The sequence below is a fragment of the Heliangelus exortis genome, chromosome 2 (assembly GCF_036169615.1).
Source record: "Heliangelus exortis chromosome 2, bHelExo1.hap1, whole genome shotgun sequence".
In the NCBI taxonomy this organism is placed as follows: domain Eukaryota; kingdom Metazoa; phylum Chordata; class Aves; order Apodiformes; family Trochilidae; genus Heliangelus; species Heliangelus exortis.
Genome location: NC_092423.1, coordinates 31684 through 41160, shown reverse-complemented (window position 1 = coordinate 41160; position 9477 = coordinate 31684). Strand labels below are relative to the sequence as shown.

The 9477-nt window shown below is 50.5% G+C and overlaps 1 long non-coding RNA gene across 1 annotated transcript; it reads left to right on the top strand.

The window, feature by feature from the left end:
* The first annotated feature begins 5284 nt into the window (after window positions 1-5284).
* On the top strand, window positions 5285-5749 carry LOC139793650 (uncharacterized). The gene is made up of 3 exons (XR_011724691.1): window positions 5285-5352; window positions 5441-5608; window positions 5689-5749. It is a non-coding gene; the product is annotated as an uncharacterized lncRNA (long non-coding RNA).
* The last annotated feature ends 3728 nt before the right edge of the window (window positions 5750-9477 follow it).

Here is a 9477-nt window from a genome sequence, read left to right as displayed (position 1 = left end):
GTGGGATTTGGGGGAGGAAACGGGACACACGCCGACTCCTAGGGACAAGCGGGAACCCCCACCTGACCACGGTCACCTCCTCACTGGGTGTCTCAGCTGCCTTATAGTCTCCCAACCTGCCCCACACAGACCCAGTGCCCCATGGGGTATTCTAACTGCTCCGTAGGGTATCCCTGCTGCCCTATAGTTCCCCACGCAGACCCCCAGTGCCCTGTTGGGCATCCAAAGCTGCCCCAGAGTCCCCCACTAAACCCATTAAGGGGCCCCCAGTGCCCCATAGGGCATTTTAGCTGCCCCACATAGGCCCTCAGCTGCCTTTTAGTCCCCTAACCTACCCCACACAGATCCTCAGTGCCTCACAGGGCATTTTAACTGCCTCATAGTCCTCCAGTCAGCCCCCAGAGGAGCCCCCCCGTGCCCCATTAGACATCTTGGCTGCCCCAGAGTCTCTCAACCTGCCCCACAGAGATCCCCATTGCTTCATAGGGTATCCCTGCTGCTCCAGAGTTTCCCACACAGAACATCCCCCCTGCCCATTTTTAGCCTTACCCTCGGTGGGTGCCCCCACTCCTGTGCAAGGTCCCACCCCTCTGAGCAGGGCTGTGCTCCAGGGCGGGTAAGCTCCATACCCATGAGTGGGCTGTGCAGATGGTATGGTATACAGTCAGGTTGGTGCCAAGGGAAAGTAACTTGTGGCAACTCAGTGCAGCACTTTCCAGTTGTGTTGGAAGGTGCTGCGCAGGCTCTGTTGGGATTGAATGGGCATTTGGGGTGAGCTGGGATGGTAGCCAGGAGGGTCAGGGGGCAGGTGACTTCTGACAAACACAACAGGAATTTTGTGTCTTGCTGGTATCTTCTGTACATCAAGGAATCATAGCCCCGGCATCGGATTCTGAAATGAGCAGAATACCGTGGGGGATCTGAGGAGTCAGGTGCTGAAGAGGTTGGCAGTGGCTGATGTGATGCTCATTGGCAGCACTTGTTGTGGCTTTGTTCCTTGCCTCCTTCTTGTCATTGTGGCCCTGTCCTTTTACTCCTCCCCCTATGGGTGTGGCTGTGCCCTTCTTTCCCACCCCTCCCAATTTCTCTCTCCCTCACTTTCCTTTTCTCTTTCCTTGTCTTAATTTCTCTGGTTCAGTTCAGGCTCTGAGCCTTGTCTCCAACTCTACTGGGATTTCTGATGAGTCTAAATGAACATTTTCCTGCTCTGGGGGTGGGGGTGGGGCTGGCAGCCCTAGGGGACAGAGCTCCCAGCTGTGGCTGGAGCAGGGGATGATACTCTATAAAGGGCTCCAGCTGGGGTTGGGGTAGCCCAGATGTGGGCAGTCAGGTTGATGAGGGTGCTTTCCCAAAGGACTGTGGGAAGTGCAGAGGGGTGGGGCTAAGGCATATAAGCCTTCACCTCTAAGGACTGCCTGAGTTTGCTTTGGGGTTGTGTTGTGCTTGGAGCTCTACCAGGTGAGAGGAGGAAGGCTGGGGGCTTTTGGCTGGTGCAGTGGTTGTTTGCTCTGTCTTGCTATTTTTTGGTTCCCCAAGTGGTAACAGCTGCAGTGTTCAACTCTAGAATGAGAGTAAGTGGAACACCCAGGGGCTCTTTGGATGAGTTCAGAGTTCCAGAAGAGGTTAGTGTTACTGGTATGGGACTTGCTGGTGGTACTGTTGGTTGGAATTTTTTCATGGCACATGATGGACAGGAACCCTGTGGCTACAGGAATGTCCCAGCCCCCTGTTGTGGTTTCTTTGTTGACCATGGCTTCAGGTGCCCAGCCTTCTGGAACCAGGTGTGGGGAACAGCGGGGCAGGGAGGGGGAAAGCTGAGAATTGCAGGGAGGGGGTTGGAAGTTAGTGTAGGTGAGAGGGCTGTCCAGGAGCAGCCCCCTTTGGTCAGGTGAAGGGACTAGTTTAGATTCCAACAAGATGCAAACATGGGCAGGGCAGCTCCAGCCTTTGTGTGTGGTGGGGTGTAGTTTCTGCTGTTTGTCTTTGTTGTCTTAAAGCTTTCTATGGCCTTGATGTCCTCATTGTGCTCACAGAGCAAGTCATGCACCTTGGGCACCATCCCTAGGCTCTGAAACACCTTATCAATGCATTCAGTGATGTGTTGTCTTGCATAACAATTTCACACCATTGAACATTCTTGTGTATCATAGCTTTCTCAAGGGTTGTTTTCTGACATGTTCTTCCTCACTGCAGCAGCATCTTTAATTGTTGATTTTCTTAGACTGGGGCTTGTTCCCTGAATCTTTAGGTCTTGAATCCACACTTGTCATTTACGTGTCTCTGAAGCTTAGTATGTAACTTCTTTTAAAAGGCAATGTCCTTCAACACTCTTGGGGCCACAATGGAGCCTCCATGCATCACTGTTGCATCCCTGGATGTCTTCCAACCCAGCTGTCTTGGATCCTGGAATCGTTCATCTTACTGTGAGTTTCCTCTTGAGGTTGAGTCTTGTGGTTTGCAGCGTTGTGTATTGGGTTGGCCTCAGCACTGAGAGTTTGGTTTGGAGCTGCCCTGCCCACATTGTAGGGTCAAGGGTCCTTGGAAGAATCTCAGTGGAATTGTCTGTGTGTTGAGCAGCATTCCATAGAGTGAAGGTTGGTGGGCTGCAGGAACAGTTATTTCTCAGGTGTTGTATTGCCGTGGAAGGCATTGGCATCCCCTGTTTTTTGTGTTTTCCGGGTGCCCTCCGAACCTCATTTTGGGACCCCACAAGGCTGGCAGGCAGATGGGCGAGGGGCCAAGGTAAAGGAGCGAGTGGGAGGTGGACAGCACAGTGGGCATGTGCTTTTCCTTTGACTCTTGAAGGTGCTGTACAAAGCTGTGAATCGAGGAGCGGTTGGAGAAGGTGAGATGGTTGCGCCCTGGCTCATCCAGAGATTTTACGTAGACTCAGTTAAGTGTTTTTGCAGGCACTGCGTGTGCCACCTTTAGAGGTGGAAGAGCGCTGGAGGTGAGATGGGATGGTAACAAGGAGGCTCGATCTTGCAAGCAGAACAGTTTTGTGTCTCCTGGTATTTCAGTGCCAGAAGCGGTGGTGGCCATAACATGTGGAAGGAGAATGTGAGCAGGGCAAGATGGGGGTTATGAGGAGCTTGTGGAAGAGGTTGGTATTTAGCTGACATCCTATTTCTGGTTGTACTGCCATTTGTTATTGCAGATGATGAGGAGGAACTTGGTGGTTTTGGGAAGATTCCTGTTAGCCAACATGGGTTACTTTTCTTGCCGGTGCTTCAGAGCCCCAGCCGTTTGAAAGGTAAGTGAAAGGGATGATGGTTGGGGAGGGTCTGTGTAGAGGGGTCAAGGTTAGGAATTGCAGGGTCAGGATTTAAAGTTACTGTAGGGGAGTGGGCTGTCCAGAAGTGGTCCCCTTTGGGTGGTTGATGGGAGCCTGTCCGTCCCTGGCATGATGCAATCAAGTTCCAGGAATTGAATGAGTATTGTAGGTGAGGTGGTAGTGCAGGGCTTGTGGAGCTAGTGTCTTCTCTCAAGCACAACAATAGCTCTGTGCCTTCAGGTGCCCTGAATAACAACACCTACAGCATCCAGCTCTGGAAAGTGAGGGTGAGTGGGACCCTGCAGGGCACTTTTGCGAGTTTGGGTCGTTTGAAGAGAATGGGGCTGTCCGATGTTGGACTTATTGCTGGATATTCTGATAGGTGTTCTGGTGTTGTGGTTATGTGTGTGGGGTTTTTTGTTTTTGTGGGTTTTTTTGGTTTTTTTGTTTTGGTTTTTGTTTGTTTGTTTTGTTTTGTAGTGTAATTTAATTTTTTTTAAATTACCAGGTGGCAAAGGGGAACCTTGCAAGTTGAGGCTGCTCCTGTTTATTTTCCTGGCTAACCATGCCTTTGGAGTGCCAGTCCTCTGAAAGATAAGTTGGGGGACCAGTGGTGTAGAGGGGTCAAGGCTGGTGGGAGTTGCGGAAGGGGTTTTGAAGTTAGTGTAGGGGAGAGGGCAGTCTGGGAGCAGGCTCCTTTGGTCAGGTGAAGGAAGCGGGTTAATTTCTGATGCAATGCCAGTGTAGGTGAGAACAGCTCCAGCCTTGGTGTGTGGTGGTGTGTAGTTTGTGTTGTATGTCTTTCTCTTAGAGCTTTTTCAGGCCTTAATGTCCTCTCGGAGCAAGTCCCAAATCTCGGGCATCATCCCATGCATGGCCTCTATTCATCAGCAGGGTACTAGTGAGGAGCATCTTTTTCTTGCGTGACACATTTGAAGCATAGATAAGTCTTTCATCTGGGAAGCTTCCTGATGGTCATCTTCTGAAACATCATCACCAATTGCATCAGTATCATCTCTGGTCATGGATTTTATCAGAGTGGGACTTTGTTCCCCACATCCTTGCATTCTCAGGCCTTGAAGCCCGGGTTCTTTGGCATTCCTTGCCTCAGCTCCTCGTTTTGCAGTTGCATCGCCATAGGTCTTCTTGCCAAACAGTCTTGGATGCCAGAGATATTCTTCTTGCTCAGTGTTCTTCTCTTGAGACTGAGTCTCATGATTTGCTGAGCTGTGTCATGAATTGGTCTGAGTGTTTGTCTTGGAGCTCCTCTTCCCAGAGTTGTAGGGTCAGGGTTTTTTGGAAGAGCCCTAAAGTACTAAATTGCAGATCAGTCTCTTGACTTGGAAGTTCCTTGATTGTCATCTTCTGATGCAGCTGGCAATGATGTTTCAGCATCTGGACTTGGTCCCTGCATCCTTGCATCTGCAGGTCTTGAAGGCTGCTTCTCGGGCATCTGTTGCTTCATTTCCTTGCTTTGCAGATGCATCACTGTAGGTCTTACTGCCCAAAAGTCTTGGATTCCAGCATCCCACATCTTGCTGCGAGTTTTATCTTGAGGTCATCTTGTGACTCACATGGCTGTGTCTTGGGTCAGTCTGTTCATGTGAGTGTTTGGTTTGGAGCTGCCCTGCCTGGTGTGTAGGTTCAGGGTCCACAGGAAGCGCCGCAACCTGACCGGCTTGGTGCTGAGCAGCTTTCCAGTGACTTGTGTAATCCTGTTTTTCAGATCCCCCGTGTCGAGGATGACCAAGAAATGGATGGAGGAGGAAATGAGGAACCATCCAAAGGTTAGTGGAGTTGGTGGGAAGGTGCCTCCCTTGGCTACCTGACCACATTATGGTTTGTTGTCATTTTGAAGGCAGAAGCGGTGAGCAAAGCGGAATACAGGCACCAGTGGTGGCTGTGGCAAGGTGAGCAAAGGCTGATGGGCTGAAGGAGCAGCAATTTCTCAGGTATTGTATTGTTGGCTAGTCATGAGCATCCCTTGTTGTTTGTGGTTTTTTTTGTTTTCTTAGGTGGCCTCCTAACCTCATTTTGGCACCCCAAAGAGATGGTAGGCACATGGATGAGAGGCCGAGGTAAAGGATCAGGAGACGGATGTCACAGTGGCCTGGGTGTTGTTGGAGGCAATATGTCAGCATGTGCCTTTTGCTTTGACTTTTGCAGGTGTCACACACAGTGCTGGAGTGACAAAGCCATGTCTTGAGGAGCAGTTGGAGAAGGTGAGATGGCTGTGGGCTGGGTCAGCCATGTATTAATGTCAGCTATGTTAATTGTTTCCCTTATTTTTCAGGTGCTGTGTGTGCCACCTTTGGAACCAGATGAGCATCGAATGTGAGCTGGAGTGGTAGAGAGTGGGTTCATGGAGCTGGTGACTACTGATCAACAGAACAGTAACTCTCTTGGTCTTCTAGGTGTTCAAAGCAGTGGTGGCCACAGCATTCAGCTCTGGATCGAGTAGGTGAGTGGAACTGGGTGGGGCCCTTTTGAGGCGGTGGGTGTAGTATAAGCGGTTGTTGATGGCTGAAGCGCACCTTATTGGTGACACCGTTTCCGATTTTCCTTTCTTTCTGATTGCAGGGGATGAAGAGGGACATGCCCATCAGACAGCATGGTGTTTCGCTGGACATAGATCCAAAACCACCATCCCTCAGGAAGATAAGTTGAGGGACTGAGCTGAAGTGCTGAGGTTGGGAGTTGTTGCAGAAGGGATTTGGAAGTTTTCTGAGCAAAGGCTGGTGTGGGCTGCCTGTTGATTGGGGCAATATCTCAGCATGCGGGTTTTGCTTTGACTTTTGCAGGTGCCACACAAAGCCATGCATTGAGGAGCCATCAGAGAAGGTGAGATGGTTGTGGGCTGGCTCATCCCGAGATTTTTACATCGACTCAGTTAAGAGTTTCCCTTTGTTTTTGCAGGTGCTGCACGTGCCACCTTTGGAGGGGGAAGAGTGCTGTAGCCAAGGCGGGATGGTAATGAGGAGATGGTAAAAAGCAGAACAGTAATTTTGTGTCTCCTGGAATTTCAGGGGGCAGAAGCGATGGTGGCCATAATGTGTGGAAGGAGAAGGTGAGCAGGGCAAGTTGGGGCTTATGAGGAGCTTGTGGAAGGGGTTGGTATTTAGCTGACGTCCTATTTCTGGTGCTATTGCCGTTTGTTATTGCAGACGATGAGGAGGAACTCTGTGGTTTTGGGAAGATTCCCATCAGCCAATGTGGGTTACTTTTCTGTCCAGTGCTTCAGAGCCCCAGCTGTTTGAAAGGTAAGAGAAAGGGAGGATGGTTGTAGAGGGGTCAAGGTTAGGAATCACTGGCTCGGGTTTTAAAGTTACTGTAGGGGAGCGAGCTGTCCAGCAGCGGTGCCCTTTGGGTGGTTGATGGGAGCCTGTCCCTCCCTGGCATGATGCTAGCAAGTTCCAGGAACTGAATGAGCGTTGGAGGTGAGGTGGTAGTGCAGGGCTTGTGGAGCTAGTGTCTTCTCTCAAGCAGAACAATAGTTTTGTGCCTTTTAGGTGCCCTTAATGACGACGCTTACAGCGTCCAACTCTGGAAAGTGTGGGTGAGTGGGACCCTGCAGGGTCTTCTGCGTAGCTGGGACATTTGGAAGGGAATGGGGCTGGCCGATGTTGGACTTATTGCTGAATATTCTGGTAGGTGTTTTGGTGTTGTGGTTATGTGTGTGGAGTTTTTTTCTTTGCTTGTTTTGGTGTTGTGGTGTGCCTTTTTTTTTTTTTTTTTTTTTAATGCAGGTGGCAAAGGGGAACCTTGCAAGTTGAGGATTATCCTGGGCCGCTCCTGTCTATTTTCCTGGCTAACGACAACTTTGGAGAGCCAGTCCTCTGAAAGATAAGTTGAGGGACCAGTGGTGTAGAGGGGTCGAGGCTGGTGGGAGTTGTGGAAGGGGTTTTGAAGTTAGTGTAGGGGAGAGGGCAGTCTGGGAGCAGGCTCCTTTGGTCAGGTGAAGGAAGTGGGTTAATTTCTGATGTGATGCCAGTGCGGGCAGGGCAGCTCCAGCCTTGGTGTGTGGTGGTGTGTAGTTTGTGTTGTATGTCTTTGTCTTAAAGCTTCCTCAGGTCTTGATGTCCTCTCAGAGCAGGTCCCACATCTTGACCCTCATCCCTGCAAGGCCTTTACTCATCAGCACAGTCCTAGTCAGCAGCATCTTCTTCTTGTGTGACAAGTTTGAAGTGTAGATAGGTCTTTATTCTGGGAAGCTTCCTGATGGTCATCTTCTGAAACATCATTGCCACCTGCATCAGCATCATCTCTGGTCATGGATTTTCCCAGAGTGGGACTTTATTCCCCGCATCCTCGTGTCATCAGGTCTTGAAGCCCGGGTTCTTTGGCATCCCTTGATTCAGCCCCTCGTTTTGCAGTTGCATTGCTGTAGGTCTTCTTGCCCAACAGTCTTGGATCCCAGAGATATTCTTTTTGCTTGGCGTTCTCTTGAGATCACGTCTCGTGATTTGCAGGGCTGTGTCTGGAGTTGGTCTGAGTGTTTGGCTTGGAGCTGCTCTTCCCAGAGTTTGCTGGAAGAGTCATAACTGAATAGTTCATCTATTGAGCAGTATTCCAGTGACTTGTGTATCACCGTTTTTCAGATCCCATGTGACAAGGATGTACGTGTAAGAGCAGGAGGAGAGAAGAGCACCATCCAAAGGTTAGTCAGTGTTGGGTGTTGGAGCGAAGGTCCCTCTCCTGGCTACCTGACCACATTATGGTTTGTTTGTCCTTTTGCAGGTGAGAGCAGCCAAGGAAGCAAAATATCTGTTCCCGAGGTGGCTCTGGCAAGGTGAGCAAAGGCGGCTGTGCTGGAGGAGCAGTTATTTCTCAGGTGTTTTATTGTCGTTGAAGGCATTGGTATCCCCTGTTTTTTGAGTTTTCCAGGTGTCCTCCAGACCTATTTTTGGCACGCCACCAGGATGGCAGGCAGATGGGTGAGAGGCTGAGGTAAGGGGGCAGGAGGTGGACATCACAGTGGGCTGCCTGTTGTTGGAGGCACGACCTCAGCATGTGCCTTTTGCTTTGACTTTTGCAGGTGCCACAACCATCCTTGTAGGGACAAAGACACACATTTAGGAGCGGTTGGAGAAGGTGAGATGGTGGTGGGCTGGGTCAGCCATGTGTTTTACATCAAGTCACTTAAACGTTTCCTTTTGTTTTTGCAGGCGCTGCGTGTGCCACCTTTGGAACCGGCTGAGCGTTGAAGTTGAGTTGAGTTGGTAGCGAGGGGTTCACGGGGCTGGTGACTTCTGATCAGCAGAACAGGAACTGTTTCTCTTGGTGTTTCAGGCGCCCCAAGCAATGGTGGCGATAGCGTTCAACTCTGGAACGAGAAGGTGCACGGTATACCATGGGGCTCCCTTGAGGAGGTGAGTGCAGCAGAAGTACCATGTGTTGGCTTAGGTGGGACTTGTGCCAGTGCTGTTTGTGATCTGTGGGTTGTGTTTTTTCCTTTTTTACGTATAGGGGATGAAGAGGAACCGTGCGACTGGAAGTGTATCTCAGTTAAACAATGTGGTTTTCATTACTGACCGTGGCTTTGTGTTGCTCTCGCTCTTGAAGATAAGTTGAGGGCCCAGGGGTGGGTGGGGAGGGGCTGAGCAGAGGAGTCGAGGTTGGGAATTGCAGGTGGTGTTTTGAAGTTAGTGTAGGGGAGAGGGTTGTCTGGGAGCAGCCCCCTTTGGGTGGGTGAAGGGAACAGGTTACTTTCCAGCATGATTCCAGCATGGGCAGGGCAGCTCCAGCCTTGGTGTGTGGGGCTGTGTGTTTTATGTTGTCAGTCTTGGTTGTCTTAGAGCTTCGTCAGGCCTTGATGGTCCTCTGTGTCCTCACGGAGCGAGTCCTTCATCTTGGGCATCCTCCCTGCAAAGCCTTTCCTGATCAGCACGGTGCCGATCAGCAGCGTGTTATTCCGCATGACGAGTCTAAATTGCAGATCGGTCTCTTGACTTGGGATTTCTTGATTGTCATCTTCTGAAACATCATTGCCAAGTGCATCAGCATCTGGACTCATTCCCCGCATCCTTGCGTCCTCAGGTCTTGAAGGTGGCTCCTCGGACATCCGTCGCTTCGTTCCCTCGCTTTGCAGACGCATCACTGTAGGTCTTATTGCCCAAAAGTCTTGGATTCCAGAGTCCCTCTTCTTGCTGTGAGTTTTATCTTGAGGTCAAGTCTTGTGACTCACGTGGCTATGTCTTTGTTCA